Source organism: Schistocerca gregaria, chromosome X (genome assembly GCF_023897955.1).
Source record: "Schistocerca gregaria isolate iqSchGreg1 chromosome X, iqSchGreg1.2, whole genome shotgun sequence".
NCBI classification, from domain to species: Eukaryota; Metazoa; Arthropoda; class Insecta; order Orthoptera; family Acrididae; genus Schistocerca; species Schistocerca gregaria.
The window spans coordinates 680,896,466-680,910,454 of NC_064931.1; the positions used below are offsets into that span (position 1 = coordinate 680,896,466).

General features: G+C 37.6%; 1 protein-coding gene across 5 annotated transcripts in view; it reads right to left on the reverse strand.

Annotated features, from left to right (window-relative positions):
• LOC126299616 (inner nuclear membrane protein Man1) overlaps positions 1–13,989 on the reverse strand; it is a 315,326-nt gene that overhangs the window by 237,005 nt on the left and 64,332 nt on the right. The window lies entirely within an intron of this gene.

Here is a 13,989-nt window from a genome sequence, read left to right on the forward strand (position 1 = left end):
CATGCTGTCCTGTGCCGTGTTGTGCTGTGCACTTGTAACTATATTATAAGAGAAAGACTGATAAGTCACTGATTTTATATCAAACACTATTTATACACTATCTGATCAAAAGTATCCGGACATCTCTATGTAATGTGGAATTGAGCACTAGATGTCATGAGAGGCAGATCCACCAATATAAAACGAACTGGAGAGTATCTTGTTGTGAGTAGAGAAGTAGTAAACACAGGTTGGGTTGGTCAGGGTATCTCAGTGACTTCAATCATGGACTAGTCTCTGGATGTCATCTGCATAACAAAAATATATCAAGGAAATTTCAACTCTTCTAAAGCTGTGCAAGTCAACTATGAAATGGACACACAAAGGAACAACTGAAAATAAACCCTCACGTACTGACAGAGACCATCCAGCATTGTAGAGAAGGATTGTAAAAAAATCACATGAAATCAATGGAAAGAGTCCCGAATAGCTACCACCAGTCCAGCTAGCATAATGACTGTGTATAGTGAGTTCGAAAGAAGGGACACAATTTTGAATAGCTCCTCACAAGCCATTCATTCCTGCAGTCAATGCCATGCATTGTACAAGATGGTGTAAAGAGTGATGCCACTCAACAATGGATGACAAAATGAGCCATTTGGAGTGATGAATAACTCTATACCCTGCGGCAATACTCAGAAGAGTTTTGGTTTGTAGACTGCCTGGAAAAAGTTACCTGCATCATTTGTAGTGCCAACAGTGAAGGTACTATTACAGTATGGGGGTGTTTTTTGTGATAAGGGTGTTGTCCCCTTACTGCACTTAAGAAAATGCTAACTCTGAAAGAATATGAACAACTTCTACATAATTGTGTACTGTGTATTGTAGGGGAACAGTTCAGAGATGACGATTCCTTGTCTCAGCATGACAATGCATAATGCCATAAAGCAGCATCTGTGACAACTGTTTCTGGACAGTAACATTCACGAAATGGTCTGGCCTGCCCATAGTCCTCAATCTGAACCTGGTGAAACACATTTGAGATGAGTTAGAATGTCAACTTCATCCCAGACCCCAGTGCCTTGAGGAAGAATGGGCTCCCATTTCTCCACAAACATTTATACACCCTGTTAAATGCACAGTTTAAGCTGTCATAAAGGTGATGGTGGGCATGCCCCATATTAATGTTTACTAATAGATGTCCAGATACTTTTGATCACTGTGTGAGTTTGGGGGGCGGGGGGGGGGGGGGGGGGGGCAGTGCATGTAAGGCATATGCTGGCACTATATTTTAGGATTTAACCACAAAGTAATTATTACTGCAGATACCCACAGGTATCCACAATGGAGATGGCTTTTATCACATAGTAATTATTACTGTAGATTTCCATATCCATTAAGTAATATTCTTAAGTACCTACATTGGCTCTATCTAACTTGCAGTTCCCACTGTTTAATTCAAAATTCAACAATTTTGGAACAAATTTACATGAAACATCAGAAACTATTTTGTGGCATGAGCCCACTGATATGCAAACATCACAGACTTCTCTGACTGCAATTTGGCAATCTTTCATAGTCATTTCTTTCACTTCTTCCACAATTTCATCAACTGATGATAGGTTGGAGCATCCAGGGTACTCGTCAACTTCAGTGCCTCCTTCGAAATGCTTGTACTACTTATAAACCAGTGGGTTTTTTTTTTTCTCATAGAATACTTACCAAAAGCATTATTACATTTTTGAAAGTTAGATGTACTTTATTTCATTCTTATAGCAAAATTTAATACAAATTCTCTCATCCCCCCTCCCAACTTAAAATAAATAATTGTTGATACTTTGTTTTTACAGCTGACAACAGACTAAACATTCAATATGCCTAACACAGTACAGAAACTTTTCAGACATGTTCACAAACACAATAACAAAAAAGTTGTTTGAATCAGACTCATACAACACGTGAAATTACAAATTCTTTGTTACTTTTTAAACACTTCTTGCGCAGCAAGAATTGTTGTCTCTGAACACAGACAGGCCTGCATAGAAAACTTCCACCTCTTCATGGCAACACAGAGTAAGAATAAGTCTAAGTTCTAGAGAATAACTGCAATATATGGTCTTCAACATTCTATCACAATATATGCACCATTTTAGGAGAAGATAGCACATGAACATGCATTCCGGTCTATATTAGTAGTGGATACAAAAATCCTGACTTATGTTCCTACATTACTATAATTTACTCTATATCATTCTTTTTCAGAACAAGACAATCATCTTTCGTATTCCATTTGGTGTTAACACACGTGTCTAAAAATAAATGCTACCCAGATGTCTCTACACACTGTCTCTATGGATATAAAGTGCATCCCATGGTAGGGCCAGTACAACTTGTGATACAGCTTGTAGAAGACCCTTGTGATGTAGTTGGGTGGGCAGAACGGTGACTCACTTGCTCACTCACGAGTTTACAGACAGACTGTACTCAAGTACCACAAGTATGATGTGCTACTAAAATGTATGCAACAACAAATGAACTAGGTCAAACCGGAAATTTAACAGTGATGACTGGGATAAAACATTAGGAAACTGCCAAGCTGCTTGAAAATCAGAATGGAAGGAAGTGAAGCAAATTTGCAGAACACCCTCAACATCTGAAAGAACTGCTAAAATAATTTATCTGCTAAAGAGAAAAACTAAATGAATATTGATTATTGCCTAAGATTATACTACTTAGACACATTTATTACTGTGATTTAAAGTTGATGATGTTTCCCACTTACAAATATTTTTGAAGGGCACTTATTAAGTGAAGATAGAAACATTGCTTGCTTATTTCACAGAAAGAAAACATGGAATGTATGGGAAAAAATAAGATTGATTTGAACAAATTGAGTTCTCTTTCTCTTCTTGTACTGAAATAAAGAAAAAATTAATGTGCATGAACTTATGACGTGGAATGCTGTATCTAGCAATGAACTAAACATACACTACCAATATTTATCAGGTTACCTTACATACAATATTCTTGAAAGAAATGTGACGGAAGCCCAAACAACAGAGGACTGACATATTAGAACATGCATTGATACTATAAAATGGTGCATTGATAATAGCTAGGCACTAGCTGAAATCTAGATTTGCCAAGTAAAACTTGCAAGAAAAGGACGACTTATTGACGTGCGCTATTATTTGAAATATCACTATTTGTTTAATGTAAAAATATGAAAGCGCCCTAACAATGACATTGTACTGTCTCAAAACTTGTCTGTCAGTGGAAAATAAAATTTCACAAGTAACCTTGCTGCTTATCATTCATACAAAAACTAAATTAATTTATTTATTTAATTAATCAAGAATCAGTTTAGTTTTGAACATAAAATTCATACACGATACAAAACGCAAACAGTCTTCAACATGCTGCCTGGCATATGTAACATGAAATATGTTTATAATAAGTCAATTTTATATTCTGGACAGTAAAAATCAATTTTAGTACACTGATGAGCTTCAGCGAGAAAACCACAATCACTATTCACCAATTAGTTGAGTACATGGAATGCTTTGGTCATATCGCACAACAAACACACTCCAAACCACCTCAAATATATAGACAATGAAACTGCCTCTAAACTTAACGCATTCCGCACTATAATACATTATATACAATGTCTTTGAAACATATGGTACTTATTTATGAAGTATTGTTACTGATTCACTCCCTTTTTACTAATGTTTACTACGGCGATGCGGTTTTTGGCAGCATGCTGCCACAATCAGGTGCATTACAGTTACATGTACAGTCTTAGAGGAAAAAACTTGGCTGCAGCAGAGACTAAATCAGAATCGTTCACTTTTTATGCCCCACCTGACAACACTGTTGGATGTTTAAATGTATTGAGGAAGCACTGTCAATTCTTTGTGACCCATTACAGAGCTGTATCCATGCGTGGTATACTGGTAAACATTGAGCAATATGGACATACAGTAGTGAATTCGAGACCCATTAATGCCCTATTTTTTTAAATCATATTTTAGGTGTCTGCTAAAGTTATGTTTGATGGAACAACAAATATAATTTGCTTCACTGTCTAACCCATGAGTAATAGCAAAACACTTCCAGTTAGTGACTGCGTCAAAATTAGAGCAATTCATGCTCAAGAGTTTGCTTGCCCTACACTGGCCGCCAGCCACCTAATGCCAAGTGCCTTCCAACCAGGCGAACGCAGCACAGAGCTGTTAGTGTATTTACAACTGTCACTTCCTTATTTGCAATTCAAATATTTATCTTGCAGTCACATATTGGATTCAACATGCTTGAAGTTTATGAATGTTGTTCAAGAGTTATAAAATAGTCGCAGCTTGAAAAAGATCCAATAATTGAGACATATTGTTCGCTATGAATTTATACAGTGGTGGAGGTAACAGAGGCAGTTCAAAATGATTGTATTGTGTGTGCTTTTGGTAAAACACGGCACAAAAGGATTTTCTTGTTTCAAAAATGATCACTCTTGAATGAATGATTTTCCACATTCAGGAAGTCACAATAACAGACATATGTCATGAACTGTGACCCTTTAAATGTCATGGGACATAAGCAAGGTATAGAAGTTGGGAGTAGGAGTACTGCTTGCTCTAGTTCCAAGCGACAAAAGGCATGGCTATTGGTGCATTTTTGCTTGAATGTCATCAGTTCGTTCATTGAGAAATCCTGTTCAATATTGTTACTGGTGACGAGTTATGATGTTTTTATGATAACTTCTTAAGAAGCAATTAATGGTCACGCCATAAAAAGAGAGACATACTTAAGGAAAGGGAAAGCTGAATATAATATTTTGTATCTGGTGGCTTGAAAAGGTGGTTGTGCACTAGAAATCCCTCCCTACAGGCATGGCTATCACAACTCGTGTTTGTTGCCAAAAACTAAGATACCTTTCGGTCACAGTGTAAGAAAAGCAACCTAAAACATTGCATTATGTGTTGCTACTGTAAGATAATGAATGCTGCCAATTTCACGAACAAATCTTCCCAGGAGTTTATTTTAAAAGTCATTCCTGCGCACTTATTGTTCTAGTCTTATATCCTCAAATGCTTACCATTCTCAGTCCTTATCAAAAAACTGCCAAGAAAATACCTTCTGGGCAAAAATGCACTTAAGTCCTGGTTTGAGGACATTTTTAACTCAGATCCACTAGAATTCTACAGGTGTGGAGTCTGTAAACTACCTAAGAATTGTCAGACTGTTTTACAGAATGTGAAAGAATAGTCTGTTGATGACTAATTTTCCTCCATTAGATTAAGCACTGTACTAATACAAATTAAATACTGTTTACCATGAAAACCAAACATCAAAAGTCTATTGCAATAAAACTTCAAAATGGTCTATGTTTACTAACTGTCCTGTGTCACTCTCAAGTAGGATAGAAATGTGGTTGTTCATAAACAAAATAAACATGATTTCCTTATCGATTTTTGAACTGGCTGCCTCCAGATCTGTCAGAAAACTGATAAAAATCTGACCTTCAGAGAGAATGTAAATGAGGGCTGAAGCAGCCTTCACTTCACAGGCAGCCACGTTACCTCAGAGCTAGTGACGAGCTACAGTATTTGTCTTCTCTCACTTATTGCCCCAGTGGTGGCCACAACTGCTAAATCACACCATAAAAGAGGAGATTAGTTGCAATTTCCACAAGGAATGACTTTCATGGACTCAAAAACAGCATACATTGATAACTTTAATTCACACTTTGTGTGTAAATCATTCAGGTGATATGAATAGAACAAGTGAATTTAGTAGAATAATTCTGTGCCATTCAGGAAGTAACTCATCATTCACAGAGCCACCAAATATATCCTGTTTTGTTGCCAAGATTCAGTTATACTTGCAGGAGGAATACCAGGCAGTGTGTTCCTTGAGGCAGTTGCAAAGTGCTCACAGATTCTGTCTCGAATATGCAGCTGCCGAGGGCTGGAATACCAAAAGTATACGTCACCGAGTCTTATTCGCATTTCTGTAACTAGGTTTAGGGACTAGAGCATAGTTTACTAATAATATTCAGATGCACCAACTGGGAAGTAAACATCACAAATCAATAACTGTCACAGTTATTTGCATTTTTTCTGAAAAGTAAAAAGCTCACCACCAGATATGATACATATTTTTGGAGCATCTCCAGTGTTTAGACCGTCAACATTATAAGTAGGCAACACATGTTTTTATTATTACAGACTTGGAAAATACTTTTCTTGAGATCACTGTCATTGACACTATCCCTAAATGAGAGGCACAAAGATACAACCCCACAGCATTGATTGAAAAATGTGAATATCTACAGGGAGACTTCGTAAGCTACAAATAACAAAGTTCCAATCACGAAAGGTTACTGTGCAGGAAACCATATGTAAAGACATAAAATGTGGGCTCAGAAATCCATTGAAAATTAAACCTGACACAGCTAGTGAAGCACTTCAACTATTCATATCACCTAAGTTATGCTGTTTTTGAGTCCAGGAACGTCATTCCACATGGAAATTCCAACTAATCTCATCTTTTACACTGTGATTTAGCTGTTGTGGCCACCACTGGGGGAAATAAGTGAGAGATGACAAATACTGTAGATCGTCACTAGCTCTGACGTAATACAGCCGCCTGTGATGTGAACGCTGCTTCAGCTCTCATTTACAGTCTCACTAAAGGTCAGACTTTTATCAGTTTTCTGACAGATCTATAGGCAGCCAGATCGAAAATCAGTAACAAAATCTTTCTTATTTTATTTATGAACAACCACATTTCTATCCGGTTGAGAGTGACACAGGACAGCCAGTAAACACAGACCATTTTGAAGTCCAGTGTAAGTAATATCATGCTAATTTTTGCCAATATAGGCTCATTTCTGTTACAGATCCCTTTTGATGTTTGGTTTTTGCTGAAAGCTGTATTTCATTTGTATTATTACAGTGCATAATTTAATAGAAGAAAATTTGTCATCAACAGACTATTCTTTCACATTATCTAAAACAATTTGACAATGCTCAGGTAGTTTACAGATTCTACACCAGTAGAATTCAAGTGGATCTGAGTTAAAGCTGTCCTCAATCCCAGGATTTAAGTGCATTTTTGTCCAGAAGGTATTTTCTTGGCAGTTTTTTGATAAGGACCGAGAATGGTAAACATTTGAGGGTATAAGACCAGAAGAATAAGTGCACAGGGGTGACATTTAAAACAAACTCTTGAATAATTTTATCTGTGAAATTGGCAGAATGCATTATCTTGTAATAGCAACACATGATGCAGTGTTTCATGTTACTTTTCTTACACTGCGACCAAATGGTGTCTCAGCTATTGACAACAACTCTCAACAAGTTAACTAATGATGTTTGTGCAAAAATGCAGCAATAGTCATCCCTTTGATTTTTGTTGTTTTGAATTAGAGCAAGCAGTACTCTTACTCATAACTTCTAAACGTTGCTTATCAAATGCAAATGTCGCACAACGTTTAAGTGGTCACAGTTCATCACACACGTCTGTTTCAAGATTTCCTGAATGTGGAAAATCATTCATGCCAAAACAATCTTTCTTGAAACAAGAAAATGCTTCTTTGATATGTTTCGCCAAAAGCACCTACAATACAAATGTTCTGAGGTGCCTCCATTGTCTTCACCTCTCCATTAAACCCATAGTGAAAAAAAAGTCTTAAATGTTAGACCTTTTTCCAGTTGCAACTATTTTACAACTCTATAATGTTCATAAGCTCCACGCATGCAAAATCCAGTATGCAACTGCAAGATAAATACTAGAACTCCAAATAAGGAAGTGACAGTAGATAATACACTGGAAATGAAATGAGCATTTGGCATCATTGACCAGGCAGCCTTGGAGCAGGTCTTATTACATTCAAAACCACATTGGGCGACCTGCACGTAGGATGGGGATGAAATGAGGATGAAGACAACACAACAGCCAGTCCCTGAGCGGAGAAAATCCCCACCCAGCCGGGAATCGAACAGCAGTCCATCACGCTGATCATTCAGCTATCGCGGCAGATGATAATACACCAATAGCACTACACTGCGTTCACCTGGTCAGACTGCACCTGACGTTAGGCGACAGGTGGCATATGACCAGTAGTTGGAGTCCATTGGCCACCGTAGGGAGAAGAAACTCACTAGTTTCTGGAAGTTTTTGTTATTACTGGTGGGTCAGTGAAGCGAGGTCCCATTAGACATAACTTTAGCACAAATCTGAAATACAGTTTTTTTTAAAACAAGGCATTGATGGGTCTCTAACTCACGACTTCATATCCATATTGTGCAACATTTACCACTAAATCACATGCACATACAGCTCTATAACAGCTTGGGTGGAATGACAGCTCTTCCTCCATAACCTTCTGCATCCTACAGTGTTGCAAGTTCGTGTATATGGCCAGACTTGGAATTCTGATGGGCAGCAGATTACATTGGCCACTATAAGTGAACGTCTCTGACTTTGGCAGTGTTTTGCATGAGTAAACCATTGTGAACATGGCGCAGCATACATACAAAAACAATGGTCAACAGCCGAGTTGTCCTATGTGAGCAACACTTGCAGGGCATTGTGAAATGTGCAATGTGGTGAAGCAGACACAATAGTTATATTAAAAACAAAGATTCCAAGACTTACCAAGCGGGAAAGCGCCGGCAGACAGGCACATGAACAAAACACACAAACACACACACAGAATTACGAGCTTTCGCAACTGGCAGTTGCTTCGTCAGGAAAGAGGGAAGGAGAGGGAAAAATGAAAGGATGTGGGTTTTAAGGGAGAGGGTAAGGAGTCATTCCAATCCCGGGAGCGGAAAGACTTCCCTTAGGGGAAAAAAAGGACAGGTGTACACTCGCGCACACACACACACATATCCATCCGCACATACACAGACACAAGCAGATATATTTAAAGGCAATATGTCTGCTTGTGTCTGTGTATGTGCGGATGGATATGTGTGTGTGTGTGCGCGAGTGTACACCTGTCCTTTTTTTCCCCTAAGGGAAGTCTTTCCGCTCCCGGGATTGGAATGACTCCTTACCCTCTCCCTTAAAACCCACATCCTTTCATTTTTCCCTCTCCTTCCCTCTTTCCTGACGAAGCAACTGCCAGTTGCGAAAGCTCGTAATTCTGTGTGTGTGTTTGTGTGTTTTGTTCATGTGCCTGTCTGCCGGCGCTTTCCCGCTTGGTAAGTCTTGGAATCTTTGTTTTTAATATATTTTTCCCATGTGGAAGTTTCTTTCTGTTTTATTTACATAGACACAATAGTTAGTTCTGATATTTTAGCAAAAAATGACATTGTTTGTGGTTTAACTTACAATGTCTGAAATTTTGATCAGAGTTGTTCAAGAATGTTTATGTTGTGGGACAAGAGAGAAAAAAATTGTCACTTAATGAACAGCGGAAAATCTTGGTCACAATCTAATTTATTGACTTTTTCAGTACATCATCAGAACACAACTGCATTAAAAACAAAAGGAAGAACTGCAGTATGAAATGTCACAGAACAATTGTATGCACAAAGGTCAGCCGTGGCATTAAAACTTACGAAGAAATAAGAGCTACACAATAGTGGGTACATAAGGTAATGAAAACAGCTCATACATGTATGAAGCCTAGCACCAAACTTTACACGCAATTTGTAAACCAGAGAGAAACCATGCAGGCATATGATTTTTAAAAACAATTGCATACAGCACAGAAAAACTGTAAATAAGGTAATTTTTATGAAGCTACATGACATTTTATGCTGACATTGTACTCATTTATAAACATAAGTCATATTTATTTACTTATTTATTTATTTACTTATATGTCAAGTTCTGTAGGACCAAATTGAGGAGTGCATCTCCAAGGTAATGGAACGTGTCAGTACATGAAATTACAACATAAAAGTAATAATAGATAAAAATAATATGTTTATGGACCCAAAAAAATTCAAGCCATAAGTTTAGTAAATGCAATCAACAATACAACAAGAATCAGCTTAATTTTTCAAGGGACTGCTTGACAGAATAGAAGGAGTGACCCATGAGGAAACTCTTCAGTCTCGAATTTTTAACATTGTGCAACCCTGTCAGCAACTGTGATAATTGAAATTGTAACATGTCAGCCTCATTTACAAATAGAAACCAATCTTTACCCAGGTTTCAGCCAAAATAATTTGGCCTTCTTCAGAAGCCAGTGAAACTGAACTATTGCATGCCAAAGTTTGGCCATGTCAAGTATAAAACTGTAGCACCGTAGTAATCAGTCATAAATCTACATTACTTGGGCTGAAAAGAAACAGCAGGCCCCAATGCGCAGACGAGGTCAGCACGCCGCGAGAGATGTTCCGGAACTAAACGCGGTGAGCGGCTGTGTACTGAGAATCGCTCATGGTGCTTCTTGCGTATGCACGTGTGGAAATATAGATACGTAACAGTAGCTATCTTTACATTAGGAATTCGATTAATATAAGCATTAAAACCTTTAACGGCGTAATATGTAAGAGAACTTACTTATAAGGAGAATGATACCCCTATAACAGATACGGAGCCTGTAAGAAAGACTAGCTATTACTCAGCAAAATTATTTCTCAATTTTGAATACAATGCTCAAACTTTATCTGGTTAATTAATAAATGTATGTGTGGCTATTTACAGGAATGATCTGTAATATCGTAGAGAGTACATCAGTGTGACTAAGTATCAATAAAGGCAACAGCACCTAAAAACTTAAATGTAGATGAATTTGAATTCACATAGCATTAGTACCATTAATGAAGATAACATTAACAAAAATTGTGTAGGGTAGTTAGAAACTTTGGCATGCAATAGTTTAGTGCCACTGGCTTCTGAAGAAGGCCAAATTATTTTGCCTGAAACCCGGGTAAAGATTGGTTTCTATTTGCAACTGAGGCTCACGTGTTACATGTTCTTCAGTCTCGATTTGAAAGTGTGTGGATTACTGCAACAATTTTTTAATCCTAAAGGTAGCTTATTGAAAACGGATGCAGCAGTATATTGCACAGCTTTCTGCACAAGAGTGAAGAAAGTTCGATCCAAATACAGGTTGATTTCTGCTGAGTATTAACTGAGTGAAAGCTGCTTATTCTTGGGAATAAGCTAATATTGTTGACAAGAAATGACAGTAAGGAATATATGAGAGGCCAATGTTAAAATACCCAAACTCGTGAACAGGGGTCGGCAAGAGGTTCGTGAACTTACACCACCGAGCGAGGTGGCGCAGTGGTAAGGCACTGGACTCGCATTCAGGAGGACGACGGTTCAATCCCGCGTCCGGCCGTCCTGATTTAGGTTTTCCGTGATTTCCCTAAATCACTGCAGGCAAATGCCGGGATGGTTCCTCTGAAAGGGCACGGCCGACTTCCTTCCCCATCCTTCCGTACACCGATGAGACCGATGACCACGCTGTCTGGTCGCCTTCCCCAAACAACCAACCAACCAACTTACACCACTTATTGCCCCAACTGCCTATTTCTGGGCCAAAAATATCCTTTTAGAATAGGAAGAGTTACCCCAAAATATAATACCATATGACATAAGCAAATTAAAATAAGGAAAGTAGACTAATTTTCACGTCAAATGATCACTCACTCCAAGTACTGTTCCGATAGCAAAAATGGCAGTATTAAGTCTTTGAGCAAGATCCTGAACGTGGGCTTTCGACAACAGTTTACCATCTATTTGAACACCAAGAAATTTGAACTGTTCAGTTTCACTAATCTTATGCCCATTCTGTGAAATTAAAACGTCAGGTTTTGTTGAATTGTGTGTTAGAAGCTGTAAATACTGACCAATGCTAAAGAATAAATTACAAATATAGCTAAATACAGGGCTAACACGAGCACTGCAGTACTTTAATATTCTGCTAGGCACTCCATCATATCAATGAGAGTCCTTAGTCTTCAGTGATTTAATTATTGACTCATTCTCCCCCTTGTCTGTATCACAGAGGAGTATTTCAGACATCAATCTCAGAAAGGCATTTGCCAAGAGCGTTATAACATTCCCTTGTCGAAACTAAATTTTTATTTAATTCATCAGCAATCCTCAGAAAATGATTGTTAAATACTGTACATATATCTTATTTATCAGTGACAGAAATATTGTTACTATGAACTGTCTTTATATCGTCAACCATGTGTTGCTGACCAGACACTTTCCTATTTCCATATTTTATATCTTGCATGCTGTTATAATTTACATGATATTGATACCGGCTGTGTGTTTAGTAACTGTAGCAGCCAACATTCCACATGAAATCCGTGTACTTTTTATTTATTGTTAGTCTTTGCAACTCACAAATTTTTAAAATACTATGCCCACATGGTTCCTCCATGGTTTTCAAATTGTGTAGTAGATAGTCTATGTTCAGTATATGATCTGTTTGTTTGTTACCTTTTTCAGCAGTCATTTATGCACTGTATTGGTTGCCTACGCAATCTGGTGATGGCAGCTGTTTTCCTCACCACAACTGGTTTGTATGTACAGTCTGGCACTACACTTCTGTTGCAAGCTCTTTGCTTCCCATATTTTGGCAGTAGATAATGAGGACCAAAGCAAGAAAAAAATTTCCATTTTGCTACTAGTAAACAGGTGCTCTTATATCTTAAGATGCACATTTCAGACCCAATGTTTACTTACTGGACTTTTTTTTCCAGTCCTTACTACCTCCTCCCAAAATTTGGAGATCTTTGCAGTAGGAGCAGCCCACTGTCAGAAGTATCAGAATCATTTTCGCTTATAACTTTCAACTCATATAACTTTCTTCATATAAATGATTAAGTTCCCCATGAATATGCTTTTCAAAATATGAACTATTTGTTTCACTGTTTTATCATTGACAATGTTTCTTCAGTATTCCATCTTTAAGATACAACTTTTTCATTAAAAATGTCCTCCATCTGTTTATAATGAATGTACTGTGCTACCAGGGTGGGTGTGCTGACAGCGGAATAACATGCCTACTTCCACAAACTGTTCATGACTGAGCTGCTAAGGCAGGGTGCCCGGTGCCAGCAAACTGAAGTAAAATACTTCAGCTTCTATTTTCTCCATAATATAGTGAGATATGGCTTTGGTTCCAGCTTTAAAAACAACTTTGATATGTTAGCTGCATTTAATATGTACTGTAAACCCTTGAAATTTTATCTAATAGCCTACTTAGAAATTAAGTATCACAATAACTATGACCAAAATTGAAAAAAAATACACACTTCTTCATCTGACTGATTTCAAACTATATGATATGAAGAAAATCAATTTTGTGTGCTAATTAGTTTCCTCAGAATCGAATGAGAAGTATAAAATGGCGAAGAAAACACAAAAAGCAAAAATGTGGTTTTTAGTTTTTTAAAGGAACAGATTCTAATTTTTTAAAGGAACAGAAGAATCTCTACCAATAAACTAACTCCAGGAGTTGATGTAGCTTTATTTTATTAACATGAAGTATTTTTTTGAAGCAGGAAAATCAGAAAACTCATTTTTCTTGTGTATTGGAATCTGTCACCACATGGCTGGGCTGTGCACATAGGACAGTGCAATCGCTTCACACTAAATCGCTCGCCTACTTGGGTGGTCCCACACTGCACAACATTCGCATCAGACCACTCACGTAGGATGAGGTGTTAGTTTCTGCAGCAGCAGGCTTGCAGCCATGTTTTTTCTAAGACTGTACACGACATTATGTTAATCTGAAGTATGAGGAGGATTGTCTGCTACATATACATCTTACTTCAGGTTAATGTATATACATCTAACTTCAATGCACCTGATGACAAAGGCAGCACACTGCTGAAACGTTTCACCCTAATAAACATTGGTAAAAATGGACTGAAGCAGTCAAAATTATTTTAAAATTATACAACACAGTTGCAGACCTCAAAAAGTTCCACATAACATAGATAAATTTAAGTATAAATTACTTATTGAATATTACTCAGACACAGCTGCTATGTGAAATAATAATTGCAAGCAGATTAA